General features: G+C 38.8%; 1 non-coding gene across 1 annotated transcript; it reads right to left on the reverse strand.

The window, feature by feature from the left end:
* Positions 1-30: 30 nt before the first annotated feature.
* Positions 31-133, reverse strand: LOC116638052. Its single transcript, XR_004300605.1, has one exon. It is a non-coding gene; the product is annotated as a U6 spliceosomal RNA (small nuclear RNA).
* Positions 134-18976: the final 18843 nt, after the last annotated feature.

An 18976-nucleotide genomic window follows, 5' to 3' on the forward strand; every position in this document is an offset into this window, starting at 1 on the left:
TTCTTTCTTTCTTTCTTTCTTTCTTTCTTTCTTTCTGTGGGACACTTCACAAATTTGTGTGTCATCCTTGTGCAGGGGGCCATGCTAATCTCTGCAGTTTCAATTTTAGTATATGTGTTGCTGAAGCGAACACTGATCACTGGATTTCTTAAGTGCTATATAAAAGAACATTTTTCCTCAGCTTAAAATGGAATATTGAAATATATATGAATAAATACCTAAATGTGCTAAGCACTAGGAAAAAGTTATGCAACATTGGGTATAGCCATGAGATAGAATTTTCACCAAAAATGTGACAAATATTTACAATTTGATAACATACAGCCCTACCCTATATACCCTACAAGGACTAAGTGCAACACAGTGTTGTTGTTTTGTTTTGTTTTTTAATTTTATTTTATTATGTTATGTTAGTCACCATACATTACATCATTAGTTTTTGATGTAGTGTTCTGTGATTCATTGTTTGCGTATAACACCCAGTGCTCCATTCAATACGTGCCCTCTTTAATACCCATCACCAGGCTAACCCATCCCCCCTCCCCCCTCCCCTCTAGAGCCCTCAGTTTGTTTCTCAGAGTCCATAGTCTCTCATGGTTCGTTCTCCCCCTCCGATTTCCCCCCCTTCCTTTTTCCAAGGGAGACAAACCATAAGAGACTCTTAATCTCAGGAAACAAACTGAGGGTTGCTGGAGTGGTGGGGGGTGGGAGGGATGGGGTGGCTGGGTGATGGACACTGGGGAAGGTATGTGCTATGGTGAGTGCTGTGAATTGTGTAAGACTGATGAATCACAGACCTGTACCTCTGAAACAAATAATACATTATATGTTTAAAAAAAAAAAAGAAGATAATAGGAAGAGAAAATACAACACAGTTTTTACAGCTATATCCTGACCTACCAACTCCACATTTGTAAATTCATACTAAAAACTACAAAGAGATATACAATGATTTGTCTCTAAGAATATATATAACATTCTTGCTTATAGTATCAAAAACTTGGGAAAAACTTATTTACTTATATAGATTAGTAAAATTAATGTTGGGAGTCTCTATCAACATTCTTTTCAGCCCTTAAGAATATTATAGATGAATATTTATTGACATTAGAAAATAATTTATTGTTCATTTCTTAAGAATAGGTTATAAAAAAGTATATAAAGTTTAAATTTTTATAAAATAAAATTACATGTATCTATATACATAAGACGTAATTCTAAGGCTAGACACTGAAAGAGTAACATGGTTTATCTTTGGGTAGTGGATACTATGGGTTGTTTTTAAAAATTTTGTCTTGACTTTTCTTTATTTTTCACTTTTATTTTTAACGTTAATGAAGGTCATAGTAGAAAAATAGCTAAGGTGCAGATTAACAAGGGTCTTTAATACTCTGCGAAGGACCTAAAATTTTATTCTGGATGTAACAAAAATATTCCAGGTTTTTAAAGAAGGGAAGCAAAATGCTCAGATGAATAGCTGGGAAGATATCCAACAGTTGGTATCAAAGTTCTCTGAGAAATTTTTTTTTTTATACAAATAAAGATTTAGATAACTATTTCAAAATGGCAGATAAAGTCCTGAAAATAGGCCTGAAAAAGGATAGGTAAACAAGGTAGAAGCAAAACCACTCCACATAAGAAATGATCAGGAAGGTAAAGGTGAGGGATATCAGAGAAGACAGGAGGCACAGTGAAACTAGAGGAGAGAGAGAGAAAACAAAAAATATTAGAGAATATGGCAGAAGGCCAGGATTGCATAAAATCATGTCTGGTGAGAAGTTTCCAGTGGTGGGGAGGCTGAAGTAATTTTTAGCACAGAAATATCAAACACTGCATTCTTAGTTGGTTCCAATGCTGTGATATAAACCTGCTCCTTCACCTACACCTTCAGTAAAGTCCAAGTTCACACAGGTCAGGATGGAGGTGTTTAAAGAATCAAGTGTTGGAGCCATAAAGGCCAGTCAGTGAGTGTTATTCAGACAGACCTGAATCAATGCTCCATTTTTCAATTTCTATGGAAACTTGGGCAAATGTCTTAATGAGATGCTGTTTTCTGAGTTAACATTTGATAACTGCTCTACAAAAATGTCAGCAAATATTATTTATTGACTGCTAACCATGTGCCAAGAGGTATTCTAAGGGGTGTTACAGGTATTTCTTCACTTAATCTTCAAGATAACCCCGTAAAGGTATAATCTATTTTATTTATACCCTCAGTGTGCCTCAGGTGAGAAAACGAAGGCACACTGGGGTTAAATGACTTATTTGAGGTCATGGAGCTTGACAGTGAAGAAGCTGGAATTTAAACCAGTTATTCCAGTTCCAGAGCATGTACTTTCATCCACCCATGTTCTACTGCTCCTCGGAGGCTGGTCACAAGGTAGAGAGGACTAAGTAAGATGACGTATGCGAATGCCAAGCACTGTGACTACAACAGATAAAGATGCTCAGCAAATTTTATTTATATTTCTTTTCTCTTGAATCCACTCTGTATTTATAAAACTTGTTCACAAGAAGTCAAAGGGTTTCTGTCAAATGTCTTTAAGCTTATAGACAGTATTATTTTTTCTATTTTCCTGACCAAGAAATAAAAAGAATTCCATGAAACAAGGAAAAAGGAGATTAGATACATCTTACTCCCTTCAAACAAACTCTATTTTCTTTTCTGTTCTGTTTTAGGATTTTATTTAAAATGGAGTCCGTTGAGTTTTAATTCATATATCTTTCTGTAGCCCATTGAGTTTTAATTCATATATTTACTGAAGTAGAGTAACATACCTTATTTCATTTGCTCCCCATGGCAAGATCAATAAGATAGACATTTTTCACTTCATTTCTGTAAATGGGGAAACTGAGACTCAGTGAAGTAAATGCCTTCATCAAGACCATGTGTGTGGCAAGGCAAGGAATTGTACTGAAAGTTGGGATATCTGGTTCGAGTCTAGGGCTTAACTGTCAGGATCAACACTTTTTTTTTTTTTTTTTTACAATTGTCATGGCCAATTAAATATATGTATATATATGGAGAGAGAGAAAGAGAGATGGAGACAAAATACAGTATGCAAACAAAACTTTTGTTCTAGATATGCAATATATGTGTACAAAAAATCAGGCAAATTTTCTAAGTGTAACACAGTATGAATCAAAAATAAAATATTTTTAGACCATTTTTATCCAGTTACTGGGTGTCCAGTTATTGACGACATTGCTTCCATTCATTAGGGTAAATAATTAAGAAAGACTGCATTTAGAATTTCCCACATAAAATAATTACTATAGATAAAGTAACTGAATCTTAAAGCAGAAAGAAAACAAAAGCTGTAGAAATAAAAAAAAATCAAAGGCCTAGACAATCTATTAAATTAAACGATAGCAATTTTTTTCTCCTAACCACTAACAGTTCTGTTGAGCTGAAATCTGAAAATATTTAGAATTCTTACTTAAATATAGTTAAAACCATGAACAAATCTCTGTAGCAAATAGACTTTCCATGTCTGCAGAGACACTTAATAGCTGACAAATAGTTTCTATTAGGGCCTATCTTAATTGGTACTTGAACTTTTTGCCTTAAGTTGATTTGGCTTCTGTCATCATTCCTGTCTTATCAACTGAAATGTCCAACTCCCTTAAAGCTTACTATACCTTGCACATGCTTTACGTGTTTACGTTACAGCCTTTTGGACATTTCCCCCTTGTTCTTGATCGAGGCATCGACAGTGTGATTTGTTACAAATAAATTAGCTCTAAAATCTGCACGTACCAGATATTTAATTTATTTAGTCTTAAAGTCCACCCAATTTCATAAAACCCAACACACACATTTCACAACCTGACAGACAAACAGAGTATGAGATTTACACACATAATCATTTTATTATAGCAGATGCCAGAGAGTGGTCTTTGGTCAGTCCTCAAAATTTTACCCAGGTTGCAGTAAAAGTATGGTGACTTTTATTCTTTGCCTTCCCAAGCATCTCTAGCTGGTAAGTTGCTTAGATTTATGTACTAGGATTCTGTAGAGTAGAGAGCCACTAAGCTACCTCTAGGATTGTTACCCACCACTCCTCGCTACAGCTAGACCATCTCTGCTTCCCAGCTCAGAGCAGTCTGTCCTGCTTTCCATTCCATTCACTTGTGGGGCTCAAGGACAGCTTCTGAGATTTTCCTTGCTGGGGAGGCATCCATTATCTCTTCTGACGTATTTACATGCTGCCTGTGCTCAGCTAATTGAGACTTTGCCAACAGCTCACAAGGCACTTGGCCCCCAACTTACAGCTGGGTAATGTGGTGAAATATCAGGATAAGTAAGTGAGAAGCACATGCTAGAATTATTAAAGACTGGGTACAACAGTAGGCATGACATTAAGCTGGATGCCAGAGAAACTTTAGACTCCTGGGCTGTAACTTTAGGAACCACCCTGTCCCTCAGAACTGACCACCTCAGCCAATTCGCTTCAGCCCGGAAAAGAACCAAAGGGTTGTTGATGTTTTTTCTTTGAACCTGTGCAGAAGGAGAATGCTCAGCTGATTGGATGACTCTACTCAGTTAAAAACATATTCAATTTAGTGAAATGGCATTCTAAGTCATAAAAATAGCTATCACTGGAAAAGAGATACAATTACATATATGCATATATACCGATATATTTCTATATATTATATACTTAATATATAACTTATGAGAATTCTTCAGTTTTTGTTTATTTTTATTTAGGTTTTTAAAAAAGACTTTATTTATTTCAGAGAGAGAGATAGCAAAAGAGCACAAGCATGGGGGAGAGGGAGAAGCAGGCTCCCCGCTGAGCAGGGAGCCCGATGTGGGGTTCAACCCCAGGACCCTGGGATCATGACTTGAGCCGAAGGCAGACACTTAACCAACTGAGCCATGCAGGTGCCCTGAGAATCCTTCAGTTTTAAAAATGGTTTAACTTTTCTGGTTATAGAAATTCTAATGTTCAAAAAATTACATTGAAATTATAAAAACCTAGGCATTCTCTCTCTTTAGGTGAAACAACAAAAAAGCTTTGATAATACCCTGTTTTTCAAATGTTCAAAACAATAACACATCTCATTTATTACTCAAGTAGAATCATGCTACTTTTCCAAAATAGGCCCTTTAATGCTTTATGTACTTGTATATATTTTCCAATTAGTAAATTAAAAATAATAAATATAAATAAAATGAGTTATGAAGTAATTCTAGTCTATGAAGTAGAAATATATTTGAATGAGTTAAATAATCTGGTGAAACCTGTAGTGAGTCTCCTGTGTGAAGAAGTGTATTTATTTTTCACAAGTCTGTTTTATATTCTGTACTCTCTAATATTTATAATACATGACTTCCCCATGCAACAATAATTTAATGATACCTTATTCTTTCCTTGAAAAACAAAAGAAATATTATCAGGCAGTATTACAATAAGCTAAACCAATTACCTTCTAAAACGATTTTAATGCAGGCAAAATACAAGTGTCATCATTTTAGCATAGTGAGATTTATTAAGACTGCAATTCAAAGCAGTACACCATGCCTCTTATATGCTACATTGCTTCCCACTGAGTTTCAATTAATATTTTGAAAGTTTGTATTTTATACCGTAAAATTTCAAAATGTCATATCCTAGCAGATTTTGGGTAAAGAAACGAATAATATCTTATAGGCCACTTGGTTGCAGCTGTCATATACACACATTCAATTCAAGGCACATACTGAAAGTGCTACCATGAACGGTGACAGGCCCACCAAGTAGTTTAAAACATGGCTCCCACGTCCATAATTCAAAAGAGGTGAGAAAAAAGTTATAGAAAAACTAATATGAACCTCAGACCTCTTGACAAATCCTGACTCTCAAATTATTAATATGCTATGCAAAGCCTTGCCAGCATTACACTAGACATTCTTCTAAGGAGATAAGTAGATATATAAATCAGATATACTTTTTCCCCCTTCAAAGATAGAGTAGGTCCTGCCCTTGAATTCTGCATACAAAGTTCCACTGTAATAAAATGATTATTTTCTTTTGTCATTGCCAGGCCCATATATAAGCTTTAGGTGCATTATTTTATCTGAGGAATAAGTGAGAGTTAGAGCATATATTTCTTCTTAAAACAATTTTATCTCTTCTCCTCCGGTGAAGTTAGCATCGTTTTGTTTTTCACTGTAATTTTGGGGTTAAGTACCTCTTTTTTCAGAAAAATCTCAAAGAACTAGAAAAAAGATCTTTTTAAAATAAACAGCCCCCCCCAATCTTTTAAAAATGACTTTTCTCGGGGTGCCTGAGTGGCTCAGTCAGTGGGGCATCTGCCTTTGGCTCAGGGTCCTGGGTTTGAGACCCTCATCGGGCTCCCTGCTCAGCAGGGAGCCTGCTTCTCTCTCTCCCTCTGCTGCTCCCCCTGCTTGTGCTCATTCTCTGTCAAATAAATAAATAAAATCTTAAAAAAAATAAAAATGACCTTTCTTTCCTCCCCATGGGATTAATTATCTATGCACTCCAAGCGCTACAGACAACATACAATCTAACAGTTTGGTTGAAAAGAAAAATGCATCCACATGCTACCACACTGAATGAAGTACAACGTTAATGGGTTAATAATCACTCAGTAATAAGACACCAAGAGATGCCCACAATTTAACATTTGAGGGAGATTTATTTTGGTTATAAAATTATAAGGCCTTTAATTTTCTTTTTGGCCCACTGCATAGTCTCACTACATGAGTGCTATTTTCTGTATGTCTACAATCGCTATTGGGTGGCTTCAAACTGGCTAGAAATCATCACTTTTAAGAAAAACAGTATAGCACCAAACACAGAAAGGCAGACGCCACAGTATCACTCCCAGAGCTGGAAGGAGATTCCACACCTTTGGAATATCCTCCCCACCATCACAAAAGTTCATTTTTATTATGTGCATTTTATATGCACTGCCTCATTGAAACCCCACAAAAATTTTGTAAAATAAATACTACTCTTAATCCATTTTATATGAAGAACCTGAGAAGTTCATGTATGACTTGTACAAAGCCATGTATCCACAATTACAAAGGCAGTGCTCTAAATATTATTCTGCCCCTTTGTCTTCCCTCCTGTATATGGTAAACAAATTGGGTACTGTAGTACCGTAAGCAGCAATACACAATAACTAAGATTATAGGCTCTGAAGCAGGTTGTCTGGGTTCATATCCTGGTTCTGCTACTGAGATGGCCAGTAAGTAAGTATGTACTCTCACCTTTCTTTAGGCAAAATAGCAGTCCCTATCTCATAGGGTTGTGGCAAAGATGAGATGAGGTTAGCATGTGCAAAGTGCTTAAAACACTGCTTGGCATACTGAATGTCCTCAGCAAACTAGGTGATTACACATACATTAATTCACCAATTATTTATTAACCTTTCACTATGTGCAAGGTACTTGCAGGTTGGGAAAATGAGTGATGGTCTATGTTCTCAAAGATATCAGAATCTAACAGGGAAACTTGCACATCATTAAACAAATGTCAATAATGGCTATACGTCTATTGCTAAAAGAGTTTAAAGAACAGAAAACATACGAGTGTAGATGAAAACCTGCTTCATGGATGAGGTATGTTTACACATAACTTGGAAGAATGACTAGATTTTGGAGAGGCAGAGGAAAGGTGGCAGGAAGTAATTTGTTGACCTGGGTAGATGAAACAGTTGGATAATCTTAAAATCTCTTCCAAAAAATCGAGGGTCTTTCATTCTTTTAGAGTAGGTGCACTACCGATTCTCTGGACAAATGCACAGACTGTGCTTCTAGTCACAAAAGAGAAGTTTTTCTTCTTAAAGAAGAAAATTGAGGTCAGTCATTTCAATGTCCTAATCTTCCACAAATAGCAGTTTGTATGTTTAGTTTTCTAATGAAGCAATAAAACGATGATTTCATGTTTTAATGAGGGAAGTCTTTTGGTCATCTTCGACCGTTTCCAATGTGTGTGGTGGGGGAGCTTCCCTACACACCACCAAGCGATTCTCAGACACCAGCAGGGTGTCCAAGAACTCAACTCAGTTCTGAAATGATCTACCCAAGGGGATAGCAGCAGCAACCACAGGTGAAGGGCTCAGTCCTGCAAGACAGCCCCTCCAACTTCTGATGCCAGTTGAAAGTCCAAGTTGTCCCCTGTGCCACTGATCAACCTAGGGGTTTCAACGATCCCCTTCTTGTACTTCAGATGCCAGTTGCAAGTCCAGGTTGTTACCCGTACTTCTGACCGACTGCCAAAAAGTCAGAGGTTCCCATGATCCTTCCCTCCCCAGAGTTTGATTAATTTGCTAGAGTAGCTGATAGAACTGAGAGGAACATTTTACTCACTAGATTACCAGTTTGTCTGTTTTTTCCCACGAAAGGCTATAATTCAGGAACAGCCAGATGGAAGAGATGGAAGAGATGCACAGGGCAAGGCATGGGGAAAGGGTGTGGGACTTCCATGTTCTCTTGAGTATGCTACTCTTTCCAGGATCCACGTGTTCACCAGCCCAGAAGCTTTCCAAACCCTGAACCCTGTTTTGGTTTTTATGGAGGCTCCATCACACAGACATGATTGGTTAAGTCAGTGAGCATTGGTGATTGAACTCCACCTCCAACTCTTCTCCCCTCCCTGGAGGTTTGGGGGATGAGACTGAAAGTTCCAACCTTCTAATCACGTGGTTGGCTCAAGAACAAGGAGTCCTCATTCTTAGATGGGGTCCAAAAGCCACTCATTAATGTAACAGAAGACACCTTTATTACTCTCAACACTTCTTAAATTCCAAGAGTTTGGGGAGCTCTGTGCCAGAAACAGGGACAAGGCCAAATATATATTTCTTATTGTAAATCACAATATCACAGAAAGGAAGAAAACAGCTACAATCTGAAATTGGTCTGTATGGAATTGTGTTAGAACAGGGCTAGTTATCTAGAGAGGAAGAGTCTGAATGTCATGGATCTTTATATCTTATCTCTAGAATGTCATGTCTCTGCCTCTCCCCTTAACCCCTCTTTTCACTTCAGTTTGGCTTTTAAGTCAGCAATCTAGAGATGATAATGGATAGACTGTCGATTTAGTTTGTCTAAAACACATTGTGCTCCCCATAAACCAGCTGCTTTCTCACCCTCCTATTCCTCACACTGGCCAGATCAGAAACTTATGATGTGTCACCATCAACATTTTCCACTTGCTTGTCTCAAAGATCTGGGCCTTGAGATTAAAATTCCAAAATGTCACTAAGATTGGTAGCTTCAACCCCTATTATTTTCCCACTGGCCTGTTAGAATTACTTTGCAATTGGCCTGTTTCCTGTCCATTTCCTGTACAATTCATCCTAAATGTTTCGCGAGGAAAAAAAAAGTCTGAAGAGTAATAGTTTCTTGGCTCAAAAAATTTCAAAGTCTTCCTATTTTCCACAGAATTAGGTTGATACTTAGCTGCCACTCAAAGTTTTCGAACACCACACCCCAACTTGCCTTGTCTTCCATTCTTGCCCTCTTACTGTGCTTTTTTGGAGACTTCAACTTAAAAAGAGAATGCAGTGATCATTCTTTTGAATAGGTTCCCTCTCTCAAATGCCTACCCCCTCAGAGATCTTCCTATTGAAAGTCTATGCATTCTTGAAAACCAACCTCAGAAACTATATCTCTGACTCTCACCAGGAGTCCCTCCTTTCTCTAAATTTCTTATCATTTTGTATTTACCTTATGAGACATTCAGCATATTCTAAATCATGTTACAATCATATATGTAACATTTTCAATGAAGAGCCACTTATATTAAAAAAAAATTACACTCCACAGCACCTAGCTTAGCATCTTTATAATTTTTTTAAAGATTTTATTTATTTGACAGAGAGAGACACAGCAAGAGAGGGAACACAAGCAGTGGGAGTGGGAGAGGGAGAAACAGGCTTCCCGCCGAGCAGGGAGCCCAATGCGGGGCTCGATCCCAGCACCCTGGGATCATGACCTGAGCTGAAGGCAGATGCTTAACAACTGAGCCACCCAGGTACCCCCTTAGCTTAGCATCTTAAACAAAGAGCTCTATAGATGTATATTGAATGAATGAACAAATGAATAAATGAATCATGGAGAGTGCAAGGATGAGGATAAGAAAGACAGAAACTTGTCCATTTACAAAAACTAGATTCCCAAATAGTTTCATTTACTTGGTGCCAATCTGAATTCAGTCTTTTGATAGTTACATATAAAGACTTTTGCTCTATGTAGTAGGACTGGAATGTGAAGGTGGGCTTTTGTTAAAACAGGGAAATTCAGGAATCAGCATTTTCCAATAAGAGGATAGGTCTTTGGATATTATTGATATATAATTCATCATCATTAATCTACCAAGATAAAAATATTTCCATGTTGAAGTATTTTTAAATTTATAGTGTAAGATACCTTGGTAATAGGCTGTGAAGGATACAAAAAGACAGATGTAAGGATCTTTCTAAGGATCTATACAGCTTATAAAGGATGCTTCTTGCCTATCTATGGAGAGGTACCTGTAATTATGTCCAGCAGTTAGTGAAGGCTTATTGTTAGTATTTAAAGATTCTGCGGACTCTAGTGCCTCCAGGTTCTTCAGCTTATAAAATTTCAAAGTTGCCCATGAACTTGAATATGCTGTATAAATTTGAAAGAAAAGTAATACAGGATTCATGATATCCTTGTACTGACAAACACTCACAATCTATGTCACCTGATGCCACACACCTACAGGATTCTAAGGTTACTGAAAGGAAGGGATGAAGCTTTGGAATCAGATAATTTCATTCCATTTTAACTGCTACATGAGCTAAAAGTATCACTTGGAATTTAAATCAAAGCCAGCTTTAATGAACTAAACCAACCCTGGATGAAAATGCTTCATTTCACATCAAATCTCAAAGCTGATTATGTATGTGTGCTGTTTGCAAAGGTGAAATTTGATTGGCTCACACTCTGAAAGCTCTGTTGGAAGTTAGTATTACAGCCACTTATAACTCAGATGAAATGAGGCATTAGTCTGCCTGATAAAATGAACAAGCCACAGTGAAAAGAACACTACCACAAACAATTTTTTGCTAACAAGATTTGGTGGTGACTTAGTTATTCATTATACACTCATTGGATTCAGCACTCAGACTCTGAAAGATAAAGGGAGCTGTGCTTCAAAGTACCAGGGCAGAGAGGTCCCTGCCTTTGCCCAGATGACTCATCTAGATCATGACCTACAGGGTTCTGTATGATCTGGCCCCTGCCTCCCCTTCAAACCTCCTCTTGCTCACTCTCCCACTTCCTCACTCTGCTCTAGGCTCCGTGGAGTACAAAGTCCTTTCCCCACTCAGAGCCTCTGCACTAAGCTTTTCTCACAGGCTCATGCTTATCCTGTAGATTTGCTCCCTGCAGTGCAATAACCCCTAGCCACATGTGCTATGGAACACTTAAAATGTGGCAAATATGAATTAAGCTGTGCTGTGTTGAATACACATTGGACTATGAAAATTTAGTATATATAAAAAAAAAGAACGACCTCATTAATAATTTTTCATATTGGCTACAAGTCTAAGTGATAATATTTTAGATATTTGGGTTTAATAAAGCATATTATTAAAATTAATTTGACCTGTTTCTCTTCATAATGTGGCTACTAGAAAATTTTAAATTACACATGGGGTTTGCATTTGTGGCTTGCATTATATTTCAAATGAAGCATGCTGCTTTCTACATTAATTCAGACGTCACCACGGAGAGTTAAATTTGTCAGAAGGCATTTGTTTATTTTCTCTATTTTATATGCTGCTATATCCAAACCACTATTTATTTCATGTGAGGCATGAAATAAATGTTTGCGGAATGAATGAATGCATTATACATGCGCTAATGAAGAGCTTGGGCTCTGGAATCAAGCTGCCTGAGTTTCAATCTCAGTTCTGCTATTTATTAACTGTATGAGCTGGGACAAGGGCTTATTCTCTCAAGGAGTGGCTGTTAAGATGAATTCTTACATCTAAAGTGTTTAAATCAGTGCATGATATGTTGTAAGTGCTCAATATATATTAGTTATGGATAAGTATTATTATTCCATTCTGTAGAAAGACACACAGGCACAATAGTGCTAATCTTTGGTTACTGAGATAGTGAATGGGAGTCATGGGTTAACTCTTGATCTGCACGACTCCAAGATACATTTTCTGTCCATTATATGAATGTAAATCAACAGTCAATATAAATAAAAACCTGAAGTCAATTTTAAGTTACTTCAATAGTGTTAAAAGAAGTTATAAGATTCACATCTGCTCATCTAAATGATATTGGACTTTGGCCTCTAATTGAGTATTATCTTTTAACAATGTAACATGTGATAACAATTATCATACTGGCGAATATTTATGCAGTCTTACTAACAACAGGTACTATCCTTACCTATTATAATGCTAAAATACTCAATTAGTTTACCAACTTTGCAAGTGGACACTGTCCATCATCCCTATTTTCCAGATGAGGATACTGAGGTACAGAGAGGTCAAGTACCTTGTCAATGTCACACAGCTAAGCACTGAAGGAGGTAGAATTCTAACTCAGCTGGTGTGAACCCAGAACCCGTGCTTTCCCCCGTTTCTGTGATAGCACATTCTCCTCTCACATTTTATGCTTGTGGAACAGTAAAAGATGGCTGAGCATTCAGCCTTACAGTTGCTGTGATTACCTCAAAGATAGGAACTGACTTCTGGTATTTATCAGTAACAGTACATTTTCTAAGAAAAATTGTTTTTCCGACTCAAGCTGTAGAATGGACCGTCTAAAAGTAAATTTTCCTTCCAGAAGACATCTTTGTAATCCATACAAACCTAGGTCATCAAAATCTCTGCTGTCCTGGGGACTGTTTCCCCTGAATTAGACTTCAAGCAAAGAACAAATTATCCGGCATGTCATATCCCATCACATCAGGCCCAATCAAGCTCAGTAAGTGACTATTTGCTTCTCTCTTCAGAAGCCCAGCACAATAGATCCTATGCTGATGACACTTACAATATTTAAATAAAGCCAGACTAGGTTTATGATTGAAGAAGCCATCATCTTTCATTAGAATGAGAAAATAAATTTTCAAGAGTAGGCCACTAACATGTTTGAATGGCTCAATTCATTTTCTAGCAGGTCATGGCCAATATCCACTACAGAGCAGCCTTGTTGAAAACAATCCTCTTAAAGAATCCACTTTGTCTTGATGACAAAGAAGTATGTTCTTCCTCAGACAAGAAATGGGGGAAAAAATAGCTAAACCTTCTAAATGTTTTTACATTTCAGTGATTTGGTTCTATGACATTCTATCCTGTGTGAAGGGAAAGAGGAAACAACAGATAAGGAACAAGACAGATCGTTATGGCAGAAGTAACGGAAAGTTGGAAGCCCAGCGGCCACACGCAGCCTGGAACAGAGGGAGGTAGTAAACCGGAGTCAGAAAGGCCAGGTTCCGCCTCAACCGTGTCACTCACTACCTCTGTGTACTGGAGCATCTCGCAGACCTTTTCCAAGTCATGATTTATAAATTGAGAGGGTTCCATCAGATCACAAGATCACTTTCAGTCTTTACAAGACTTTCCTAACTCTGTACATATGTCAGAGAATTCCAATGTCTAGAATCTTGTGAGAACGTGCTGGTCACAGGAAGGTGCTTTCCTCTAAATAACCTGAAGTGGAAGGACATGATGCTCTCTGGTAGATAAAGTAGCAAAATTCACACACTAAGGGTGTGACCACTCATCACGGGGACTTAACTGGGAAAATGGATGTGTCTCTGTGATCAAAGGGTTTGGGAACACTCACAACTCAGAAGCACAGAAATAGCATATGAAGACATCTGGGTGTGTTACAATCTAAACATATGTGTTGTCCTTTTTTTTTTTTTTTTTTTTTGAAGGATGATGTGAACCGAGAAAGCATAGTTACCCTGGAAAACAGGTCAGGAAAGACCACATAGATTTGTATTATTTACTTATCTATCCAGTTCTGAGTCTGGGAGTATGAATGAGAGGCAGTTCCCTCTGTGAAGATGGGCAGATCAGCCCCTAGCACTTGAATCTGAGTGTTCCAGTCAGATAATACTCACTTGCCTTGTTCTGATTCTGCACGTAGCAGGCATCCTTTGGCCTACAGAGAGAAGAGGCAGTGGGAAGATTGACATCAATATCCAATTTCCATAGGGTTACATATTTTTTGGAAATAAGTAAACCTGCATTCTGGTGGGCTTCCTATAAGAAATGGGTCTCAGGGAATATATGCCCCAATTGGCCGACTCGAGTATTTTAGTCTACCTAAAATTGTATTTCTAATTCTAATTAATTGACATTGTGGCTGAAATATACCCTTCTCAGTGAGCTTTATTAAGGGGAGTCTGTCCCTGAGAGATGGATCTTTCCTAAGGATTCTGGCAAGATGATATTTAAAACTGCATATCCTCAAGTATTCCAGACCTTGGATACACTCTTCCTTTCAAAATGCAAACAATAGTCTCAGTCTCTATGCTGCTTGATTAGTAGGGAATCCTGTCATTTTCCCCTTTATTTCTGTTTCTTAGGAATACCTACAAGTCCTAAAACCTGTCCTGGTTGTCACTTAACATCTCTGTCAGTGGTCTTCCTCCCTACCAGCAGGTTCTTTGCCAGTTGCTTTTTTGTATGTCCTAACCAGTACTACCATGCTTCTAAGGAAGTATTCCCATACAGCATCACCACAGGCCCGGCATAGGCTTGAAAACAAACCTAGTTTACTTCATTAAAGAGGTGGGCTTATGAAAAGGAACAACCAAAAAAAGAAAAGGAAACAATTCTTAAAATTGCACGGAAGTATTGTTATGAGATGAAGATACTGTTATGATTTATTGAAGACCTGGCCCCCAGGACCTCAGAATGTGACTGTGTGTGGAAATGAGGTTGTTGCTGATGTAATTAGTTAAGTTAAAATGAAGCTGTCTATGAGGAGACTGGGTCCCTAATCCAGTATTACTGGATTCCTCATAAATAGGGGAACTTTGAATGGAGAGACAAACACAACGGGAGAATGCCATGGGAAGACTGGGGTCAGATGCCCACAGGCTAAGGGAATGACCAGAAGCTGGGGGAGAGGCCTGGAACAGATCTTCTCCTGGCACTTCCAGAGAGAACATGGCCCTGCTGATACTTTGATCTTGGGCTTGTAGCCTACAGAACTATATGACAATAAATTTCTCTGGTTCAAACCACCTGGTTTGCAGTGCTTTGTTATAGCGGCCCTAGCAAATTAGTACTGGTATTATGTCTCCTTCAAACCTCAGACTAGGCCTCTCCATAGGTCCTGCTGCATGTTGGGCTCCAGCCTGCTGCCGCCCTGCAGAGGACAGATCACCTATAGATAAATCTGTAATTCTCGGTAGCAGGGATGTTGGGCTCTCCTTACCTACAGTCTAGGCCCCTCAACCAACCTTCTTGTGTCTCCTATGACAGATTAGAAGAAAAAAATATTCTTTCTCTATAGCTAGTATAAGGTCTACTTCACAGCTAAGATCAAAAGGAGTTCTGCTAAGATGTAATTCTGATTATAATGAGAGAAGTTGTCTCAAACCTCATCATTGCAAGGTAAGGTTTGGCTTTATCTTTGTATAACCAAAGAGGTCCATGAAGCATTCGCCCCAAATAAAAAAGTTTTCTTCCCAAGGTGGAGTTCTGCATATCATTTCAGAAAAGAGCTGTAAAGCAGTAGCTTGTCTTCTCTCTAGTCATTTGGGTTTCAGGATGTAAGGTACCCCATGCCCTTGTTTAGCTGCTATGAGATCAATGAACTCACTGTGGACGCAAAAAACACTGAGTTTTTTGGTAAACGTTACCTCTGGAGGCTCTCTGGCTGGTGTTTTCCATGTGCAGTGGATAGTGTCCATGCTCCACGCACATCCTGATATCCCCTCAGCACTCACTGTTCTCATACATGCTAATGGCTGTCAGCAAGCTCTGCCTGACAGTTTTCTCTGGCCTCAGTGTGCTCACAACCCTCAAAAGGTAAGCTGAATTACCAGAGTTGATAGCCTTGGGGGTAGTCCTCAACTAATGCAAAGCCTGAGATGGTGGAAAAATGTCTGTGATGATCAGGGTTATGGGTTGAATTGTGTCCCCTCAAAAGGTATGTTGAAGTCCTAATCTCTGGTACCTGTGAATATGACCTTATTTAGAAGTGGGGTCTTTGCAGATCTAACCAGGTGACAATGAAGTCACACTGGATTAGGGTGAGCTCTAATCCAATATGACTGGTATCCTTACAAGAAGAGGAAGATTGGGACAGACACAGAGGAAAGATGGCCATGTGAAGAGAGAGGCAGAGACTAGAGTTACCTTACCAGAAACCAAAGAATGCCTGAGGCTACCGGATGCTGGAAGCAAGGAAGAATCCTCCCCTAGAGGCTTTAGAGGGAATGTGGTCCCATTAACACCTTGATTTCAGCCTTAAGACCTCCAGAACTGTGAGAGAATAAATTTCAGTTGTTTTAAACCATCTAGTTAGTGGTACTTTGTTAGGGCAGCCCTCGCAAACGAATATAGCCAGTTTGGCTGGGTTATAGTACCAGTTATTAATTCAAACACTAATCTGGTGTTGCTGTGAAGGTATTTTGTAGATGAGGTTAACTTTTTTTTTTTAAAGATTTTATTTATTTATTTGACAGAGAGAGACACAGCGAGAGAAGGAACACAGCAGGAGGAGTGGGAGAGGGAGAAGCAGGCTTCCCGCCGAGCAGGGAGCCCGAGGCGGGGCTCGATCCCAGGACCTTGGGATCATGACCTGAGCCGAAGGCAGACGCTTAACGCCTGAGCCACCCAGGCATCCCAAGATGCAGTTAACTTTAAGTAAAGGAGATTTCCTATGATAGCATGGGTGAATCTCATCTAATCAGTGGAAGGCCTTAAGAACAAAAAATGAAGTATCCCAGAGAAGAAATTCTGCCTCAAAAAGGTAGCATCAACTCTTGTCTTGCCCGAGCTGCCAGCCTGCCAGCGTACCCTGCCCTACAGGTTTCTGACTTGCCAGTCCCAACAATTCACGAGCCAATTCTGTAAGATCAATCTCTTTATAATCATATATATACATATATAGTGCTCTTGACTTGTGTGATCCTATCTCCTTGAGTGTGGGCAGGATCTGACACTTACTTGTGACTAAGAGGGGTGATGGGACATATGTCATTACATGCACATAATTACATTACATACAATTTCAGTTTCTGTCCTGCTGAGAGTGTGTCTTTCTTGCTGGCTTTGAGGAAGCAAATGGCCATGATGGAAGAGCCCATCTGGCAAGGTACTAAGGGCAACCTTTGACTGACAGCCAGCAAGAAGAAGCTGAGGTCCTTAGTCTGGCAATCCACAAGGAACTGAGTGCTGCTGACAACCACAGTAGGGTAGAAGTAGAGGCTTCCCCAGTCAAACCTCACATGAAACTACAGCCCCAGACAATACTTTGATTATAGCCTTTGAGACCCAGAAGCATAGTACTTAGAAATTTTGGAGAATTATGGTGACATACTAAAATGGAAAAGAGGGGCGCCTGAGTGGCTCAGTCATTAAGCGTCTGCCTTCGGCTCAGGTCATGATCCCAGGGTCCTGGGATCGAGCCCCGCATCGGGCTCCCTGCTCAGCAGGAAGCCTGCTTCTCCCTCTCCCACTCCCCCTGCTTGTGTTCCCTCTCTCGTTGTGTCTCTCTCTGTCAAATAAATAAATAAAATCTTAAAAAAAAAATAAAATGGAAAAGAAAAATGAAACTAGAACTTGGATCATCCGAGTCCTGGTTCAAGGACCTTTTTGTTCTACCCCAATGTATTCCTCTGGTGTTCACAAGAACACAAATGCTTCAGAAAATTTCTGATGCCAAGAAAAGGCTCTAACTATCCTTTGTACAAGAGTGAGCATATAAATGTGGGTGTGGATGTATGGATGTCTTTTGTGTTTTGTAAGAATTTAATTTATACATCAGCACCTCTGTTCATCAGTACAAGTCCCCATCTCTAACTCAGAGCAATTGAGTAGTAATGAGCATCAAAAGTAATCATTCCATATGAGGAAATAGAGGGTTATTCAGCTATTAGGATCAGGAAAATTTGCCCGGTTGGCTCCCCACTTCCTGACGGATATTGATTCAATTGCAAAACTGCAAAGATGTGGCTGTTTCACCTCCATTTAAAGTAATTAGAATTAGTGAGAGAATGTCTTATTGTCATACCTATTGCTAGTTTTCACAACTACCATGAACTTCTGGGAAGGGATAAAGGGGAAATCCATGTTGACCTCTGGCAGGCCAGATTGTGGTAGCAATCAACCACTGAGCTCATAGGATACCACTTCCAGTAAGTTTTTCTCATTTATTTTTCCATAAAACTATGATGTAATTCATTATCTTAGCATTGACCTATAACTATGGTGTTGAGGAAAATGTGTAAGATCTGAAGTCAGAAAACTCCTCAGAAGTATTCACAGCAGTAGGTCTCCATCAACTTGCCCTGAATTGAAAAAAAGCAAACTAAAAGCCAGGGCATGCTCCCCTCCCAGGAGAAACTTCAACATCACAAGATATGGTAAACAACAGCACTCAAATTTAACAAAATTCCAGGGGGAAAATGGATAACTCCACCCTCTGTAAGTGCCACAGGAAACTTTGAAAAGCTTGCAAAGTCCTGCATGCCCCACTCCATGCTGTTTAAAAATCTCCTAAGTTTTTTTCTAAACTTTAATTCAAACAATTTTATCTAGCTGTGTCTGTGTCTTTCTGTCAATCTTACCATGATGTTGGTAACGTGGTGCGGTAGCCATGGAGTCGGGTTGGGTGTAGGCATAGGGGATAGAATGGATTAACATGTCAATACTGTTTGTGTCTTGTGTCCAAGTGATGAGATTACAGGTGATTTCTATTTTCCTTTTGCTTGTTTTTACTTTGTGATTTTTCTAAAATGAATACATATTACTTGCATAATTTTAAAGTTATTTAAAG

Source organism: Phoca vitulina, unplaced genomic scaffold, assembly GCF_004348235.1.
Source record: "Phoca vitulina isolate PV1807 unplaced genomic scaffold, GSC_HSeal_1.0 scaffold1, whole genome shotgun sequence".
Classification (NCBI taxonomy): domain Eukaryota; kingdom Metazoa; phylum Chordata; class Mammalia; order Carnivora; family Phocidae; genus Phoca; species Phoca vitulina.